Source organism: Salvelinus sp. IW2-2015, linkage group LG8, assembly GCF_002910315.2.
Source record: "Salvelinus sp. IW2-2015 linkage group LG8, ASM291031v2, whole genome shotgun sequence".
Lineage (NCBI taxonomy): Eukaryota > Metazoa > Chordata > Actinopteri > Salmoniformes > Salmonidae > Salvelinus > Salvelinus sp. IW2-2015.
The window spans coordinates 10048192-10070080 of record NC_036848.1 but is presented as its reverse complement, the minus strand read 5'-3'; positions in this window follow the sequence as shown (position 1 = coordinate 10070080).

Genomic DNA, 21889 nt, shown 5'->3' with positions numbered 1-21889 from the left:
GAGCAATGGCCTGTTCACCCCGTTCTCATCTATATGGATGTCAGTACAGGTACATTAAAGCTGGGACCGAGTGACTGAACAACAGCTTCTATCTCAAGGCCACCGGCTACCACCAGCTTACTCAACTCTGCACCTTAAAGGCTGCAGCCCTATGTACAGCCATGTAATCACTGGTTACTTTAATAATGTAACACTGGTCTATTCAACTATTGCTGGATGAATGAATGAAAATTAATGAATGAAAATAAATTTGTATTTTTGTGTCAAATCGCCAGTTAGCAACCCATCCCTTATGGGATTAATTGACACATAAACAAACAATACAATAATTCACTGTGATAATTCAGTGATAATTCTTCTGGTGTTCTCTGCAGTGCGCTTCGCATAAAGAGTGAAGAAAAAAAATATAATATATTTTTTAACTTAAATCTATACATAAAATAGTAAATAAGGTTAGCAAAACAATAATTATAAATACAGAAAAATGATTCAGAAGGCATTTGAACCCAGTGTGGCACAAAGAGAAGATTCATGTGGGAGACATTGTCACATAGAAGCTAAACATTTTTATAATTTAATTAAATGTGGCCCTTTTTTTATTCCAGGCTTTATCTAATTATTCCACAAATGGAAATACACAAACAAAAAACATTTCAGTTTCTCCTCATATATATACTAAATACTATATTCTATATACGGTGCATTCAGAAAGTATTCAGACCCATTCACTTTTTCCAKATTTTCTTACATTACAGCCTTATTATAAAATGTATTAATTAAAACATTATCCACATCAATCTACACACAATGCCCCATAATGACAAAGTGAAAACAGTTTTTTGGAAATTTTTGCAAATGTATTAAAAATAAAAAAAACTGAAATATCTTAATTACGTAAGTATTCAGACCCTTTGCTATGAGACTCGATATTGAGCTCAGGTGCATCCTGTTTCTTTTGATCATCCTTGAGATGTTTCTGCAACTTGATTGGACAAGTTGTATTCACACCCTTTACTCAGTACGTTGTTGAAGCACCTTTGGCAGTGATTACAGCCTCAGGTTTTCTTGCATATGACAAGCTTGGCACACCTGTATTTAGGGAGTTTCTCCCATTCTTCTCTGCAGATCCTCTCAAGCTCTGTCAGGTTGGATGGGGAGCGTTGCTGAACAGCTACTTTCAGGTCTCTCCAGAGATGTTCGATCAGGTTCAAGTCCGGGCTCTGGCTGAACCACTCAAGGACTTTCAGAGACTTGTCCCGAAGCCACTCCTGTGTTGTCTTGGCTGTGTGCTCAGGGTCGTTGTCCTATTGGAAGGTGAACATTCGCCCGAGTCTAAGGTCCTGAGCACTCTGGAGCAGGTTGTCATCAAGGATCTCTCTGTACTTTGCTCTCTCCATATTTCTCTTTATCCTGACTAGTCTCCCAGTCCCTGCAGCTGAAAAACATCCCCACAGCATGATGCTGCCACCACCATGCTTCACCGTAGGGATGGGTCCAGTTTTCCTCCAGACATGACGCTAGGCATTCAGGCCAAAGAGTTCAATCTAGGTTTCATCAGACCAGAGAATCTTGTTTCTCATGGTCTGAAAGTCTTTAGATGCCTTTTGGCAAACTCCAAGCGGGCTGTCATATGTATTTTACTGAGGAGTGGCTTCCTTCTAGCCACTCTACCATACAGGCCTAATTGGTGGAGTGCTACATAGATGGTTGTCCTTCTGGAAGGCCCTCCCATCTCCACAGAGGAACTCTGGAGCTGTATCAAAGTGTCCATCGGGTTCTTCGTCACCTCCCTGACCAAGGCCGTTCTCTCCAGGATGTTCAGTTTGGCCGGGTGGCCAGCTCTAGGAAGAGTCTTGGTGCTTCCAAACTTCTTCCATTTAAGTATAATGGAGGCCACTGTGTTCTTGGGGACCTTTAATGCTGCAGAAATGTTTTGGTACCCTTCACCAGATCTGTGCCTCGACACAATCCTGTCTCAGAGCTCTACGGACAATTGACTTGACTTGGTTTTTATCTGACATGCACTGTCAACTGTGAGACCTTATATAGACAGGTGTGTGCCTTTCCAAATGATGCCCATTCAAATGAATTTACCACAGGTGGACTCCAATCAAGTTGTAGAAACATCTCAAGGATGATCAATGGAAACAGGATGCACCTGAACTCAATTTTGAGTCTCATAGCAAAGTGTCTGAAAGCTTCTATAAATAAGGTATTTCTGTTTTTTAATTTTAATAAATTTGCAAACATTTCTAAAAACCTGTTTTTGCTTTGTCATTATGGGGTAACAGTTTTATTTCCTCCCTTCTAAACTCCCCTGTGGTAGTGTGCTCCATACTGTCAACAACTAGAATAATTTAAGCAGATCAGAAGTGGGGCTTTTATTTTCTTCATGATAAATTACCATCTAGTTTTTCACATGCAAATAGCATTTTCCTGTAGTGCTCAAAGCATGCCATTTCTGAGAGCAGCATTTATTTTTCAACTCAAAGCAATGAGCCCAATCATTCCTCCATGACAACAGATTTCTAAACAACCTTGTAGGCTAATTAGTCCTTAGTTTTTGGGTTATGTTCAGGTAAAACAATTTGGTTAATCTATATTTCCATATTTCCAAGTCCTGTTCGTGAAGATCAAGGGCGATTAACTTAATTGGAATGACTGGAAATCAGAGAGACTCCGTTTTTTTTAATATAAAGATATAACCTAACAGTATTATTATCTGTAGTAGAAAGCAGTGGGTTAGAAGAAGCCTACATAACCAACCCATAAAGTAAAATACAACATCCATGTATGGCCAGCTATGTAAACTCTAACATTGATTATCCTGCAATAGATGTCATTCAATTGGTAATATTAATTTTTGACTTCTTAAATGCCAGGTTGACATTTATTAGGACGAGTCCTGCCCTGGAGGCAGAACTGAGCAATTTCCACTAGATGTGCAGCTGCAAAGTCAAAATTGGCTATTTGTAAATAAAATTAGCTTTTTGTTCTTCATTTAAGGTTATGGTTAGGCATAGCAGTGGGGCTAAGGTTAGGGTGAGGTTTAAAATCAGATTTTAAGACTTTGCAGCTGTGCCATCTACAGGGTTGGGGAGTGACGGATTACATGTAATCCGTTACATTTAAGGGATTAGCAAAAAACGGTAACTGTAATCCGTTACGTTACCAGCAAACATATTGTATTCAGATTACAGATATTTTTGAGAAACTTTAGGACTACTTCAAGGAATACTTTGGGAAGGATGTTTGGGGAAAACTATCTGGCACTGTGTGCAAAGCTGTCATCAAGGCAAAGGGTGGCTATTTGAAGAATCTCAAATATAAAATATATTTTGATTTGTTTAACACTTTTTTGGTTATTGCATGACTCCATATGTCTTATTTCATAGTTTTGATATCTTCATTATTATTCTACAATATAGAAAATAGTAAAAATAAAAAACCCTTGAATGAGTAGGTGATCTAAAACATTTGACCGGTAGTGTACTGTATATATTTCCATTGATTATTGAAGAATAGAACTTATAAATGCCTCATGAGCTTAGTTCATCTGTCACACTCCATGAGAACCCAAAATATAAGCTTGTTTAAATCCAATGTTTGTAAATGTAAACAAACACTGTATAGCCTCACAACACTGTTAAAACAATAATTTTGGATGATCAATCCTTGGGTCCATAGCTCTGTCTATTAATCTGAGAGTGGTTACATTTTTCCAGGCCCGTCCCTCATCTTTTTATATCAAAACAGAGCCAGGGCGAACGTTTTGTTATCGTTTCATCTGTGGATTTGCCCTTTAAACAGCTGCATATTATCAAGATATCATAGTGTCACCAACAAATAGGAAAACAATAGGCCTATAGCAAATGCAGCATATGGCATTCATTTTTCACATGTAAATAGCACTTTTCAGTAGCGCTCAAAGCATGCCAAAGCGATGGGTTAGAAGAAGCCTACATAACCAACCCATAAAGTAAAATTTAGCATCCATATATGGCCAGCTATGTAAACTTTAACATTGATTTATCCTGCAATAGATGTCGTTCAATTGGTGACATACATTTTTGTCTTCTAATGCCTCTTAAAGGGAAAGTAATCTAAAAGTAACTGAATGTAATCAGATTACGTTACTGAGTTTGGGTAATCCAAAAGTTACGTTGTGATTACAATTTTGGATAGGTAACTTGTAACTTTAACGGATTACATTTAGAAAGTAACCTACCCCACCCTGGCCATCTACTAACCTGCACCTCTTAAGGGGGTTAAAATTACTTGCTTCCAGGTAACTAGTAACTGTAACGGATTACATTTAGAAGTAACCTACCCAACCCTGGTGTACATTTTGGTGTATGGTCTAAGCATTTCTTATCCACAGTGCCTGGAGCGCAGCAGTAGCGTTTGGCCTTGGTGTGTTTCACCATGGATACTTAGGCTGTTAGGGAGCCCGAGGGGAGACCGGGGGTGGACCGGGGAAGAGGTGGTCAAGATGAATTGGGAACAGACCAAAATTACATTCCAATAAGCCTGAGAGCATCGCATGGACCTGCCTCGGATGCTGCCCCAGGCCACCGAGTGTGTTGTGTGTGTGTGTTTGTGAGTGAGGTGTACTCTGTACAGCTGGCAGTGGACACCGGGGATACTGCCCATGTGTTCCAGAGTTATGGGGAAAGTGGGAGAAAGTTTTATGCCTGTAGGTGGATTATATCTCGCTCTGTTTCTCTCCCTCTGTATGTGTGTGTGTGAGAGTATATTTTGCCTGGAGGTGGATTTCCCATCTCTTCCGATGCAGCTGGGCAGGTTGTAGATTGTGTGTGTGGACAAAAAAGGAAAGCTTTGTTTGCATGTTTATTATTTGGGAAATTGTATTTAGACGAGCTTCAGATGTTACCCATTGTTTTTCCAAATGTCATTTCATTGACATTCCAGGAAGAAAAGTTTCTGGAAAAACATGTTTCTATCCCACAAATAAAGCGGAAGCAAAACGTCAAATAATATCAAACTCATAACAGTTCCCTGGGTGACCTATTAGTGCTTCAGTAAGCATTATGAGTGTCTGTTGAAATATAACCAGCATTTCTCCGCAACGAGGTCGAGTTTCCGATGATTCTCAGATGGCTGGCGTATCATTCCAATTTTCCAGACGCTTTTTAGCCGGGAACATTTTCCCCTGATGTTTTATGTACCCAGTTGGATCAAAACAACACATTTACAACAACTGATTTTAAGAGACAACCTTTCTCAACATTTATCACGGCTGTAGTCTAAGAAATTGGGAACGTCCCAGTGTTATAGATGTCTACTGGCGTTTACGTACGACAGTGCTCATTTGAAGTTGACTGTGGAGAGTTGGATGAAACTAAGCTCCATCTTGTTATTGTCTGGGTTAAATCACCTTAAACAACATTTACTGAGGTTCTTTCAGGATGAATTACAGAGAAATGACTGAGTGGATGACGATGATATATTTGGGTAGCGATTACACAGACATGCTAAGGATGTGACATTTGATGTAAAGGTGAAATCATTGGTCTGATGATGTCACTTTTGAAGGTGACATCATTAGCTTAACTGTCCTTTTGTGTGTTCTTAAACATACTGATCTTCAAACACATTCAAACCATTACGCTAAAAACAGTCCTGGAAACTTAGTAGATCATTTATGAGACAGATTGGCTACAGATTGTGCTTCTATCGTCAGTTAAGTAGAACATTCAACCAAAGTCAAAACAGGAAAGCCATGCTAGTGATTTTATTGTGGAAATGATGTCTTGGCTTACCATTGATGTGTTTAGCCAAACATGCCTTCTTCAGCGTCAGATAAAGACTAGACCATTTACTGTTTAAATCATCCCACCAGACACCAGACCCTGAGCCCCAGTCAGTGGTGAGGCAGAACAGCAGCAGAGGCTAAACTTCTGTCTAGATAAGTGGGTTTTATTGAATGTTTCTCCATCAGGATCGATGGCTGGCTGTTGCGTGATATTCAGTTGGGCACTTACCTTACCACCTCAGCACCAGCCTCGGGACCTCTCCTCTCTCTCCTCCGAGGTGCTGCTTCCTCATCCGTCAGGTAAACCCACGAATCAGAGAGCCCTGAACCCATCGCACTCGTTCCTCATTCACGCATGAGCCGGCGGGTGATTGGCAGCTGGGACAAAATATGGTTCACGCCGGCATCCAATTAGCAGCAGAAATTGAATAATTGACCTGAGGTAGAGGGAAGAGCGAGGAGACCTGAGGAGTGTGTTTATGTGTGTGTSTGTGCTCATGTTCTACATTTTCTCACTGCCAATGTACTAGTACACAACCACCTGTTTAGCCAACCTCCCTGTGATAGGAACTCATACCTTCAACTGTCTATCCCCCAACTTATACCTTTAGCCAAAGCAATATACACCACATGACGTGACAGCCCGACGCAGCTCTATCACCAGGCGCACCCTCCCATGACATTACAGCCCGACCCAGCTCTATCACCAGGCGCACCCTCCCATGGCATTACAGCCCGACCCAGCTCTATCACCAGCCGCACCTCCCATGGCATTACAGCCCGACGCAGCTCTATCACCAGGCGCACCCTCCCATGGCATTACAGCCCGACCCGCTCTTTCACCAGCCGACCCTCCCATGGCATTACAGCCCGACCCAGCTCTTTCACCAGGCCGCACCCTCCCATGGCATTACAGCCCGACCCAGCTCTATCACCAGGCGCACCCTCCCATGGCATTAAGCCCGACCCAGCTCTATCACCCGCCGCACCTCCCATGACATTACAGCCCGACCCAGCTCTATCACCAGGCGCACCCTCCCATGGCATTACAGCCCGACACAGCTCTTTCACCACCGGCGCACCCTCCCATGGCATTACAGCCCGACGCAGCTCTATCACCAGCCGCACCCTCCATGACATTACAGCCGACGCAGCTCTATCACCAGCGCACCTCCATGGACATTACAGCCCGACCCAGCTCTATCACCAGCCGACCCTCCCATGGCATTACAGCCCGACCCAGCTCTATCACCAGGCGCACCCTCCATGACATTACAGCCCGACGCAGCTCTATCACCAGGCGCACCCTCCCATGAATTACAGCCCGACCCAGCTCTATCACCAGCCGCACCCTCCCATGGCATTACAGCCCGACCCAGCTCTATCACCAGGCGCACCCTCCCATGACATTACAGCCCGACGCAGCTCTATCACCAGGCTATCGGGACCTCTATCACCTGGTGCTGTATCTGGTGCTGTATCTGCTGTATCTGGTGCTGTATCTGCTTTGTCTGGTGCTGTATATGGTGCGGTATATGCTGTATCTGGTGCTGTATCTGCTTTATCTGGTGCTGTATCTGGTGCTGTATCTGCTTTATCTGGTGCTGTATCTGGTGCTGTATCTGCTTTATATGGTGCTGTAGTTGGTGCTTTATCTGGTGCTGTATCTGGTGCTGTATCTGCTGTATCTGGTGCTGTATCTGGCGTGGTAATTGGTGCTGTATCTGGTGCTGTATCTGGTACTGTACTGGAGGGCTGTATCTGGTGCTGTAAATGGTGATGTATCTGGTGCTGTACCTGGTGCTGTACCTGGTGCTGTGTATAGTGCTGTAACTGTTGCTGTATCTGGCGCTGTATCTGGTGCTGTAACTGGCACTGTATCTGGTGCTGTATCTGGTTCTGTACCTGGTTCTGTATCTGGCAATATATCTGGTGCTGTATCTGGTTCTGCATCTGCTGTATCTGGTGCTGTATTTGATGCTGTACCTGGTGCTGTATCTGGTGCTGTAAATGGTGATGTATCTGGTGCTGTATCTGGTGCTGTAACTGTTGCTGTATCTGGTGCTGTATCTGGTTCTGCATCTGCTGTATCTGGTGCTGTATCTGGTGCTGTATATGGTGTATCTGGTGCTGTATATGGTGTATCTGGTGCTGTATATGGTGTATCTGGTGCTGTATATGGTGTATCTGGTGCTGTATCTGGTACTGTATATGGTGTATCTGGTGCTGTATCGGGTGCTGAATTTTCTGTGTCTTGTGCTGTATCTTGTGCTGTATCTGGTGCTGCCTGGCCGTCTCCTCTCCAGTGAGATTAGGAGCTGTTCACCTTTAAAGAGACACCAGACACAGCCAGCTCAGTCAATACTGGAGGTGTGCAGCAGAATATATTACAGCCAGGGATTTCAGCTGGGCCATGTGTGTGTGTGTGTTTTGTAACACTTCTATATGTGTGTCTTGGTTTATTTACTGTTTATGTGCAGAAATAAGTATGTGTGTTTATGTGTAGGAATATGTCTGTGTGTTTATGTGTAGGAATATGTCTGTGTGTTTATGTGTTGGAATATGTCTGTGTGTTTATGTGTAGGAATATGTCTGTGTGTTTATGTGTAGGAATATGTCTGTGTGTGAGCGTGGGTGTGTATAAGTGTGAGTGTTTGTGTGTGTGAGTAGGTGTATTGATGCTCAGGTCTGTTTGGGGTTAGGGATGGTCTTATTGATGTCAGTCTCTCTGGTGAATTCCTCCTCTATCCCTCCCTGCTGAAAGGGTGTGTCTGCGTGTGTTTGTGTGTCCGTCTGCATGCTTGAGTGTACTCCTGTGCGTGTCTGTGTGCGCTGATTCCTCCTCTACACCGGCCTGCTGAAAGGACGGATTTTAATTGAACGTCGTTTTGAGATGGAAAGTGTATTTCTCAAGGGAGTGCCACACCCTCTTTTAATGTTCTGTATCTGAATATCTATTTCATTTCTCTCCAGATAATAAATCAAATGACAACACTGTTGAGTCAGTTCACACTACAGACCTCTCTCTCTATATATTTCAATTCAAAGGTGTTACGGTAGTCCTCCTCCTCTTCAACCGAAGAGGAGGAGTAGTGATTGAACCAAGGCGCAGCTTTGTGAAATGACATGATTTAATAAAGACACGACCAAACAACTAAGACAGAAAACGAACTAGACTTGAATAAACTAACAAAATAACAAAACGAATGTGTAGACAAACCTAGACATACGAACTTACAATAAAACACGAAGAACGCACGAACAGGGAAAAATAGACTACACAAAAATGACGATGTACAAACATACCGAACAGTCCCGTATGGTGCGACAAACACTGAAACAGGAGACAACCACCCACAACGAACACTGTGAAACAACCTACCTAAATATGACTCTCAATTAGAGGAACGCCAAACACCTGCCTCTAATTGAGAGCCATACCAGGCAACCCTTAAACCAACATAGAAACAGACAACATAGAATGCCCACCCAAACTCACYTCCTGACCAACTAACACATACAACAAACTAACAGAAATAGGTCAGGAACGTGACAAAAGGGCTTTATTAGCATGGGAAACATATGTGTACATTGCCAATGCAAGTTTAATAAATAATAAATAAAAGTGAAATCAACAATAAAAAATGTACAGTAAACATTACACTAATAAAAGTTCCAAATACAGACATTTCAAATGTCATGTTATGGCTATATACAGTGCAAATAGTTAAAGTACAATAGGGAAAATAAATAAACAGAAATAAGGGTTGTATTTACAATGGTGTTTGTTCTCACTGGTTGCCCTTTTCTTGTGGTAACAGGTCACAAATCTTGCTGCTGTGATGGCACACTGTGGTATTTCACCCAATAGATATGTGAATATCAAAATTGGATTTGTTTTAAAATTCTTTCTGGGTCTGTGTAATCTGAGGGAAATATGTGTCTCTAATATGGTCATACATTTGGCAGGAGGTTAGTGCAGCTCAGTTTCCACCTCATTTTGTGGCCAGTGTCTGTCTTCTCTTGAAAGTCAGGTCTGCCTACAGCGACCTCTCTCAATTGCAAGGCTATGCTCACTGAGTCTGACCATAGTCAAAGCTTTCCTTAATTTGGGGTCAATCACAGTGGTCAGGTATTTTGCCACTGGGTACTCTCTGTTTAGGGCCAAATTGCTGTTTTTTTGTTAATTCTTTCCAATGTGTCAAGTAATTATCTTATCTGTTTTCTAATGATTTGGTTGGGTCTAATTGTGTTGCTGTCCTGGGCCTCTGTTTGTGTTTGTGAACAGAGCCACAGGACTAGCTTGCTTAGGGGACTCTTCTCCAGGTTAATTTCTCTGTAGATGATGGCTTTGTTGTGGAAGGTTTGGCAATTGCTTCCTTTTAGGTGGTTTTCTGGATTTTGATAGTTAGTGGGTATCGGAGTCTCAATTTGGTGTTTGTCCCATTTTTTWAATTCCTGGTTGGTGAGTGGACCCCAGACCTGACAACCAACTGATTRAAGTATTTTTAGCCAGATCCTAATTGGTATTTTGAATTGTATGTTCCTTTTATGGCGTAGAAGGCCCTTCTTGCCTTGTCTTTCAGATCGTTCACAGCTTTGTGGAAGTTACCTGTGGAGCTGATGTTTATTCCGAGGTATATATAGTTTTATCTGTGCTCTAGGGCAACGGTGTCTAGATTAAATTTGAATTTGTAGTCCTGGCAACTGGACCTTTTTTGGAACACCATTATTTTTGTTTAATTAAGATTTACTGTCAGGTCCCAGGTCTGACAGAATCTGTGCAGAAGATTTAGGTGCTGCTGTAGGCCCTCATTGGTTGGAGACAGAAACACCCGATAATCTGCAAGCAGTAGACATTTGACTTCAGATTCTGGTAGGGTGAGGCCGGGTGCTGCAGACTGTTCTAGTGCCCTCGCCATTTTTTTGTGCAGTATGCTGGGAGGTCTACCCCGCGGGTTGGTGATAAAGGGGAGGTACGTGCTGCGGCGTTGGGTCCCTCTGCTGGGAGTACTCGGGCTGGGCAACCCGACGCTGATGGCACCAATTATGGGAGAGTGCCAACCAGCTGTGCAGGCCACATAAATGGAGCAACGTGGCACACTGTGGGATGAAAAAGGAGAGGCAGGGAGTGAGCCTACAGATGGGAACGAAGCTCCGGGGGCACAGAACCAAATAAGACGAGGTGGCCCAGAAGAAGGACTGAGCCAACCCTAAGTTATTGTTTATGTTTATTTTATGTAGCCCAGTAAGAGGTGTTTCTGACTAGAACCTCCCAGTCTAAGTGTCCATCTTTGTGTGCTCAAACCCAACACCCCACGGTTTACCACATGTGGAGGAGAATGCGGGCAACTCAGTAACTTTGGGTGCCATGGGGTCGAGCGTACAGAGATTGTCATAGAGGAACTGGTGACTCAGTTTATCCTCAGCCAGCTGAAGCAACAAGCTCTGCAATAGCAAGCGCTGGAGGAACAGCGCCAACAAAAACACCAATTGGTAGCAGAGATAGCCCAGCTAAAAGTTGATACGACCCAGGACTCTAGCCCGAATCAGTTCATAGTCAAGTTAATGGAGGAAGATAATGTAGAGACGTATTTGTGCACCTTCGAGAGGACAGCGCAGCGGGAAAGGTGGCCCAAGCCTAACTGGGTCAGCCTTTTACCACCCTACCTTCCCAGGAAGACCCAAAAGGCCTACTTTGACTTGAACGCCAACCAGGTAGCGAATTATGAGGGACTCAAACTCAAGATCCTGAGCCATTATGGATTCAGCCTCGCAAGTTGTGGTCCACGACCGGGCCTTCCATTCCACCATCTCTTCCCACGCCCAGATTAGCGACCTGGTGCACCTTACCAAGGGCTGGCTACTGGCCGACGTACCATCCCTCCCGATAATCGATAGGTCTTCCTTGATTGGTACCTTGAGGCCCTCCCCTACGAGATGAGGAAGGCGGCGAGTATGCAGAACCCCGAAACCCTGGAGGATTTGTTGACTGCGGTAAAACCCACCAGAACACGCAGGATCTGCTGAAAGGGGCCCGGGCGGAGAGAGTAGATGTGGGGAGGGGGAAGAAAAGCACAGAGAGAGACGAGGGGCTGAAGGGGGCCCAGATGGAACCAGCCGTGGCCGTGAAGTGGGAGGGCGAACCAAACCGACAACAACGTCCACAGCTAGACCCAGATCAGAGGCGCTGCTATGAGTGGGGCGAGCCGGGACACCTTGGGTGGAGCTTCCCCGGTCGGGAGGAGTCCATGCCCTCCAACAAGTTATGTCACCTCCTGTTGGGCGCACACCAAGACGGCTCCTCCGATGGTTCCAGTATGAATGTCTGGCATCAACACCAGTGCTCTGCTGGACTCCGGCAGCATGGTGACCCTGGCCCAACTGCAGTGGCTACCACGAGAGGGGAAAGTGGAGGTGACGGTGTCATGTGTACACGGGGACACAAGGAAGTATCCAACCATGGGGGGAGTGCCAGATACATGTGGGGGTCGTTCCTAACCTGCACATGCCCATTTTCCTTGGCAGAGATTGCCCTCTCTTCCAAGCGCTGTGGAGGTGCGACCTGGGGAGACGGACGCTCAAGGAAGGAAGGAGAGGCAAAAGGACAGTCGCCTGCTCAACCCACGCCCGCCACGAGAGGTGTCCACTGAGCCCGTGTCAGACCAGGAGGAGGGAGACGACCCCGCACTGGGAAACGAGCCATTGTCCGAGGAGTACTTTAGGTTCCCCTTTATGGAGATGGCGGGACCAGACGGGCCACCCAAAACGGAAGGCCTCACAGGCCAATTCGGGACGGCCCAATTAGGCCCCTCGCAACCTCCAGAATGCGAGGGGCCAGGTTGTCGCGGTGGATGGTGAGCTGTTACCCGTGGTAAGTGAGTTGTGCTACCCACAGTTCACCATAAAGCCAAATTTATTATATCAGGTAGTAAAGCACAATGTGGAGACAAAATACTTGTTACTCCTACCTACCCAGTATGTTAATACTGTCTTGCAGCTTGCCTACACCCACCTGCTCGGGGCCCACCTGGGGATGGAGAAAACCAGGGAGCAGATCAGGAATCGTTTTCACTGGCCCGGAGTGAAGCGCATCGTAGAGGACTACTGCTGTACCTGCCTGGAGTGCCAGATCACAGCCCTGAGGACACATTATTAAAACCCTTTGATTCATCTMCCCATTATAGGGGTGCCATTTGAGTGGGTGGCGATGGATTTGGTGGGTCCGTTAGTGAAGACCGCGAGGGGACACCAATACATCCTGGTACTCATGTATTATGACACCCGATATCCATAGGCGTTCCCCTTACGCACGGCAGCAGCGAAAGGTATCGCACGGGAGCTCTTCCATGTATTAATGGGGTGGCAGGTAGCCTAGTGGTTAGAGCATAGGGCCAGTAACCGAAAGGTTGGTGGATCGAATCCCTGAGCTGACAAGGTAAAAATCTGTCGTTATGCCCCTGAACAAGGCAGTTAACACACTGTTAAATAAAGGTTAAATAAAAAATAAAAATATTCAGCCAGGTGAAAACCCACGGGAAATTCTGACAGACCAGGGCACCGCATTCATGTCTTGTGTAATGAAATATGTCTTCAATCTTTACAAATCAAACAGGTGAGGACCAGCGTGTACCATCAACAAATGGATGGGCTAGTTGAATGTTTCAATAAGACCCTAAAGCAGATGCTGAAGAAGGTCATCGAGAAAGATGGGAGGAACTGGGACCAGCTGCTGCCCCACCTGATGTTCTCTGTGTGTGACGTGCCCCAAGCGTCCACTGAGTTCTACACCTTCAAACTCCTGTATGGCCGTGGGCCCTGCGGACTGCTGGACCTAGCCAAGGAGGTCTGGGAGGAACAACCGACCCCCCCTGCGCAGTGTGGTGGAACACGTTGAAGGAGAGGATAAAGGCGATTTGGCCAGTGGTGAGGGAGCACATGGCTCAGGTGCAACGCGCCCAGGAATGTGTACACAACCAGGGGGACCAACCACGAGAGTTCCACCCGGGTGAGAAGATCTTGGTGCTGATCCCCACAACGGAGAGAAAATTCCTGGCTACGTGGCATGGGCCTTACGACATCGTCGAGCGGGTAGGCAACGTCAATTACAAGGTCCGCCAACCGGGTCGGAGAAAACCCATCCAGCTTTACCATGTGAACCTACTGAAGAGATGGCATGCAGAGAGGTGCTGTGCGCAACGTGGACCTGGCCACAGCAGAACCCGCCCTCCGTCGAAGTTGGTCCAGTGGAATACGTCCATGTTCTCTGAGGCGCCGGGGCACACAGATCTCATGGAACATCATATCCACACACGTCCGGGAGAAAAAGTGCTTAAACGGCCATACCGGATACCAGAAGCCTGGAGTGAAGCGGTCCAGCGGAAAGTGACGACAATGCTAGAGATGGGCCTACTGGAAGAGTCCCACAGTGAGTGGTCTAGCCCTATAGTGCTGGTACCAAAACCGGATGGACCGTCCACTTTTGCAACGACTTCCGGGGCCTGAACGAGGTCCTAACCCCCCACAATTGCAACTTGGGCTACTCCGAGGTGGAGTACATGGGCTATAGAATCGGGCAGGGAAACGTGAAGCCCCATGAAAAATAACATAGCCGCCATTAGGGAATGGCTGGCCTCCTGAACCAAGAGGCAGGTGAAGTCATCCTGGGGTTAGCAGGCTACTACAGTCGATTTGTACCTAACTTATCAGCAATAGCTTCTCCCCTGACAGACCTACCCCAGAAGGTGCGGTGGATAGAGGACACAGAGGCGGCATTTAAGACCCTGAATGTTTGTACCTGATACTCGTCACCCCAGACTTCCCAAAAAAAGCATCTGACACAAGGGTGGGGGCCATCTTGTCCCAAGAGCAGGAAGATGAGAAGCACATCATGTTGTAAGCAGGAAGCTCCTCCCGAGGGAGAAGTACTCGATTGTCAAGGTGTGCCTTGCGGTGAAGTGGGCGCTGGACACGATCAAGTATTACCTCCTCGGGAGGAAGTCCACCCTGATCACCGACCATGCCCCCCCTCGTGTGGATGGTAAGAAGTAAGGACACAAATGACTGTTTCCCCCCATTGGTTCCTGTCCTTACAGCGGTACTCTTTCTTTGTCATCCACAGTTCGGGGGACCGGCACGGCAATGCAGAAGCCCTCTCGATGAGGGAGGCAAACCTAGCCCTGAACACGCCTCCCTCCTGGTCAGGGCTAAGGGTGGGGGGAGTGTGGTATCCCGGGAGGTCTACTCCGGGGGTTGGTGATTGAGGGGAGGTCTGTGCTGCGATGTTGGTTCCCTCTGCTGGGAGTACCCGGGCTGGGCACCACGACGCTGATGGCACCAATTTGGGTTACTTAGGGGAGAAATGGAGCACGGGAAGAAAAAGGAGAGGCAGGGAGTGAGCCTACAGATGGGAACAAAGCTCCCGGGACAAGGAATCGAATAAGACGAGGCGGCCCAGAAGAAGGACCGAGCTAGCCCTAAGTTATTTTTTTGTTATGTTTATTTTATATTGCCCAGTAAAGGCGTGTCTTCTGACTAGAACCTCCCTGTCTCTGTGCCCATTTCTGTGCGCTCAAACAAAACACCCAATGGTTTACCACATTTGCTATATATATATGTTAAAGAGGGTGGGGCTCAAGTCGCATCCCTGTCTCACCCCAGGGCCCTGTGGAAAGAAATGTCATTTTTGTTAACTTTCTTAGGTTTTCTGCTTGAAATGAATCTACATTACTACTGCTAAAGGACGAGCTGTAGGTGTAACCCGTTTTTGTTGGTTGTTTTGTCAAAGTTGTGTCTAGGGGGCATATTTGGAAGGGAATGCTGTCACCTCCAGGTAGGTGTTTGTCCCCCTGTGTGCTCTCTCTCCGTGTCTCTATTTCTCGCTCTCTCTCTTTCTAAGTGATGGACAAAGATGAAGATCACTCTGAGAATACTTTAATTTCAACGGAATTCTTTGCCAGTGAGGGTGTGTATCAAATCAAATCAAGTTTATTTTATATAGCCCTCCGTACATCAGCTAATATCTCGAAGTGCTGTACAGAAACCCAGCCTAAAACCCCAAACAGCATGCAATGCAGGTGTAGAAGCACGGTGGCTAGGAAAAACTCCCTAGAAAGGCCAAAACCTAGGAAGAAACCTAGAGAGGAACCAGGCTATGAGGGGTGGCCAGTCCTCTTCTGGCTGTGCCGGGTGGAGATTATAACAGAACATGGCCAAGATGTTCAAAATGTTCATAAGTGACAAGCATGGTCAAATAATAATCAGGAATAAATGTCAGTTCGCTTTTCATAGCCGATCATTAAAAGTTGAAAACAGCAGGTCTGGGACAGGTAGGGGTTCCATAACCGCAGGCAGAACAGTTGAAACTGGAATAGCAGCAAGGCCAGGTGGACTGGGGACAGCAAGGAGTCATCATGCCCGGTAGTCCTGATGTAGGGTCCTAGGGCTCAGGTCCTCCAAGAGAGAGAAAGAAAGAGAGAAGGAGAGAATTAGAGAGAGCCAAGATTTTCAAAATGTTCATAAATGACAAGCATGGTCAAATAATAATCAGGAATACATGTCAGTTGGCTTTTCATAGCCGATCATTAAGAGTTGAAAGCAGCAGGTCTGGGACAGGTAAGGATTCCATAACCGCAGGCAGAACAGTTGAAACTGGAACAGCAGCAAGGCCAGGTGGACTGGGGACAGCAAGGAGTCATCATGCCCGGTAGTCCTGACGTATGGTCCTAGAGCTCAGGTTCTCCGAGAGAGAGAAAGAAAGAGAGAAGGAGAGAATTAGAGAGAGCATACTTAAATTCACACAGGACACTGGATAAGGCAGGAGAAGTACTCCAGATATAACCAACTGATCAGATCAGGGTCAAGAGTAACGCCGAGGTCCTTCACAGTTTTATTTGAGACGACTTTACAACCATCAAGATTAATTGTCAGATTTAACAGAAGATCTCTTTGTTTCTTGGGACCTAGAACAAGCATCTCTGTTTTGTCCGAGTTTAACCTTTCACGAGCCTCTACCCCGGGTCCGGGATCACCCCCCACCCCCCCCACACACTGATTAGCATAGCTAGCATAGCTTCACAAGTAGATAGTAGCATCTAAATATCATTAAATCACAAGTCCAAGACACCAGATGAAAGATACAGATCTTGTGAATAAAGCCACCATTTCAGGATTTTTAAAATGGTTTTACAGGGAAGACACAATATGTAAATCTATTAGCTAAACACGTTAAGACAAAATACACAATTTCTTTGTCCACCATTTTTTCTTCCACCAGTAGCTATCACCAATTCGGCTAAACTAAGATATTGATAGCCAATAACCATAAAAAAACCTCATCAGATGACAGTCCTGATAAATATTTTATGGTATAGGTAGTTTTGTAGAAAAAAGTGCAATATTTCAGGTAGAAATCCACAGTTTACAATTGCAGCCGACCATCACAACTCGACTAGAATTACTATAAGAGAGCAACGTGTATGACCAATTTCTCATCATAAACATTTCATAAGAAATAGACAAAGCATAGCAATGGAAAGACCCAGATCTTGTGATTCCAGACAATATTTCAGATTTTCTAAGCGTTTAACAGCGAAAACACAATAAATCGATAAGTAAGCATACCACATGTGCAATTACCAAGAGCATCGATTCAAGCAAGAGAGCTATAACGTAATCATCGCCAAAATATATTAATTTTTTCACTAACCTTCTCAGAATTCTTCGATGACCCTCCTGTAACATCATTTTACAAACAATACATATAGAGTTGTTCGAAAATGTGATATTTAAGCCATACAAACCGTGGTTATACTGAATAGTGAGAAATACGTACAATGTCAGTAAGGATTTCTGCAGTGATTGCATTCGTCATTATCAGAGTGATCTAGTTTAATCGAACTTATATACATTAACTTGACTAAAAAATAAGTTTACAGGATCGAAAGACAATTAGTTCTTAATGCAACGCTGATTTACATTTCTAAAATTATCCTTACTGTGCAATACAGGGTTCGCCAAGTGAAGCGATAACAAACAAAATGGCGATTATGCGTTTAAAATTTTTCGACAGAACACGATTTATCATATTAAATATTTCTTACTATGAGGTGATTTTCCATCAGATTCCTTGGGCATGTATCCTTCTTGGGTCTAATCTTCTTTTGGTCGATAGATGTCCCCTGTCCTCCGAAATGTCACTAACATCGACCGAGACCCGAAACGTACCAAAAGCTTCAAAGTCGACAAAAGAATTCTCAAATCGCAACGTATAAACGTATAAATTGCTATAAAACGGTTCAAATTAACTAACTATGATGTTTTTAACAACTATAAGACTAAAAATGACCGGAGAATATCACTGGCTAAACAACCATTTGAAAGAGGCAAGTCCGATGTTCATCTTGCGTAAACGCGACGGAAAGGGAAAGGGTACTTCCACGTCTTCTTGTTTTATAGTGGCTCTGATTGTGCAATCGACTCCATTCAAAGCGTGATGACGTACTGACACCCAGAGGAAGACGTAGGCAGTGTCGGTTTCTCCATAGCATTTACAGGCACCTTAAAACCGACCCCAGATCAGGGTCAACATTTCTGAAATCTGACTCCCTCTAGGAAAAGTGTGTAGAAGTAGTTTGTACCACTCAAGAGACAAAATTCCAACGGCTATAGGAAACTAGAAGTGTTTTCTATCCAATATAAACAATAATATGCATATTGTACGATCAAGAATTGAGCACGAGGCAGTTTAATTTGGAGACCAAAAATGCTAATGCGGAACAGCACCCCTATGTTGCAAGAAGTTAAAAGTAGAACGTTTTTCAGCCATCCACTTCCTTATGTCTGAAACACAGGCTTCTACGAGGGGCAATTTTGGGGCTTCACCATGTTTCATGGAAATGTACAGCTGTGGTGTCATCCGGCATAGCAGTGAAAGTTAACATTATGTTTTCGAAATAACATCCCCAAGAGGTAAAATATATAGTGAAAACAATAGTGGTCCTAAAACGGAACCTTGAGGAACACGAAATGTACAGTTGATTTGTCAGAGGACAAACCATCACAGAGACAAACTGATATCTTTCCCGACAGATAAGATCTAAACCAGGCCAGACTTGTCCTGTAGACAATTTGGGGTTTCCAGTCTCTCCAAAAGAATGTGGTGATCGATGGTTCAAAGCGCACCTAATCTAGTAGAGAGAAGATGCAAGGGTCTGGACCAGTAAAAGGTCATTTACCACCTACAAGTGCAGTCTCAGTGCTATGATGGGGTCTAAAACCAGACTGAAGCATTTCGTATACATTGTTTGTCTTCAGGAAGGCAGTGAGTTGCTGCGCAACAGTTCTTTTCCTAAAAATTTTTGAGAGGAATGGAAGATTCGATATAGGCCCGATAGTTTTTTATATTTTCTGTCTGGGTCAAGGTTTGGCTTTTTCAAGAGAGGCTTTATTACTGGCCATTTTAGTGAGTTTGGTACACATCCGGTGGATAGAGAGCCGTTCATTAATGTTCAATCATAGGAGGCCAAGCACATGAAGCAGCTCTTTCAGTAGTTTAGTTGGAGAATAGGATCCAGTATGGCAGCTTGAGGTTTAGTAGCCATGATTTTTTCATCAATTGTGTCAAGAGAATATAGTACTTAAACACTTAAGTGTCTCTCCGATCCAGGCCCTGGCAGAGCGGTGCAGATCCAGGACAGGCTAAGCCCTGAGGAATACCGCAGATTTAAAGGAGTCCATAATTTGCTTTCTAATGTCATGATCTTTTCTCTCAAAGAAGTTCATGAATTTAATTACCTGGCTGAACGTGAAGCCATCCCTCATTCTGGGAATGCTGCTTTTAGTTAGCTTTGCAACAGTATAATAAATAAATATTGGATTGGTTCTTATTTTCCCTCAAAATTAAGTGGAAAAGTTAGGAATGATCGAGCAGCAGTGAAGGGCTCTTGAACTGCACCGGACTGTCTTTCCAAGCTAGTCGCAAGACTTCCAGTGTTGGTGTGGCGCCGATTTCCGTTCCAATTTTCTGGGAAGCTTGCTTCAGGCATCGGGTATTTTCTGTATACCAGGGAGCTAGTCTTTCTTATGAGAATGTTTTCCGTTTTTGGGGTGCAACTGCATCTTAGGGGTATTGACGTCAAGGCTTAAGCCTCTAATATCGCTCCCAAACCCCGGGATCCGGGAGCACCCTCCAAGTAAAAAAGCTGACCTAGCATAGCCTAGCATAGCGTCACAAGTAAATACTAGATCTAAATATCATAAATCACAAAGTCCAGACCACCAATAAAAGGATACAGATCTTGTGAATCCCAGCCATCATTTCTGATTTTTAAAATGTTTTACATGGGAAGACACAAATATAAATTCTATTAGCTAACCACGTTAGCAAACTTAGACACGACTTTTTTGTTACTCCACCAGTTTTTTTACTCCAATCAGTAGCTATGAACTAAATTCGACTAAATAAAGTTTTATGATAGCCCACTAACCAAGAAACACTTCTATAAGATGACAGTCCTGATACCATATTTATGGTATAGCATATGTTTTTTTAGAAAAGTGTTGCATTTTTCAGGGTATAAATTACAGTTCTACATTGCAGCTCAAATCTGAAATAGTGCCCGAGAGCGCCAGACATATTACAGAGACGCAACGCAAAATAACAAATTACTCATCTTAAAACATTTCTGAAAAATACAAGCGTACAGCTGAAATGATAACCCAACATCTTGATGAATCCCAGCCAAATATGTCAGATTGTTTTAAGTGTTTACAGCGAAAACACATATAGCATTATATGACTTACCCACAATAGCCAGAATCACAACTGCAATTTACCCATGCAGTAAAATGTCGCTTAGGTCGACCCTCCGGTGCCAGCGTCAGCAGATATCCAGCAAGCCGGGGCCCTTCTGCAGTACACAGCAATATATAATTTACTAACCTTGATAGACTCATCAAGATGAACAGTCCTGTAACATCATATTACACCATGCAATATAGCTTTTGTTCGAAAACTTGCATATGTTAGCAGCATCAAATCGTGGTTATGCAAATGTAAATCAGTAAAAACATGGCATCATTTTCTGGCCGGCGCCATCTTGAAAGGCACCTAATCTATCAATATAATAATCGAAAACTTGGATCAAAACAAATTATACAGGTTTGGGACAGCAATTGAAAGATGATTAGTTTATAATGCAACCGGCTGTGTTAGATTTTTAACTATTAACGTTTACTAGACTGACATGGTGCGTTACAGCAGCACCAGTGCCGCAATAATGGCGAAAAAATACTTTTACTTTTTCCACAGAACAACGAATTAAATCAATAATGTGTCTTCACTATTAGTTGAGCTGTCCATCAGAATCTTGGGCAAGCGTCCTTTGTCCAAAAGAATCGTTGCCTTTGTTGTAAACGCCTCTTCCAACTTCGGCATTCAGCTAACAATAGTCTACGTGGTCACACACCAATTCCCAATCCCAGAAACGCAATACTAACGAAAACTTCCGAATAGCAATATACTCGCATAAACTGATATAAACGGCTTAAAATAACTTCCGTGTTATGATGTTTCTAACAGCCTATATTCGAATTAAATTCACAGACGATATCATCTTAGGCCCCGATAACAGAGAGCTTTTGAGACATGCATCCTGATGTCCCTCTTTGGTCTTTGACGGAGCGTCGGAAAGAACGGACCTTCCACCTCCATGGCCTTTTATAAAGTCTAGAAGATACGTAGGAGACTCCATCACTTCTCATTGGTTACTGACATCCAGGGAAGGCGGGTGCACGTTCATTTCGACCCTAGACACACTAAGAGCTTTAAAACTGATCCGAGATCAAGCCTATTTTTCAGACCTTCGCATTCTGTCATGTATTTTCGGGCTGGCCAGAAAGTTCTGGTTCATCACACCACAGAGACAATGGACCATTCAAGACGGTTTAGAAAACTCAGAGTTGTCTTCTATCCAATACAATAATAATATGCATATGTACGAGCCAAGAATTGAGTACGAGGCATTTAATTTGGGAACGCAAAAATGTCGAAGTTGATAACAGCACCCCTGGTTAGTCTCAAGAGAGTTTAAAATTGAGTTCCTTAAGTTCAGG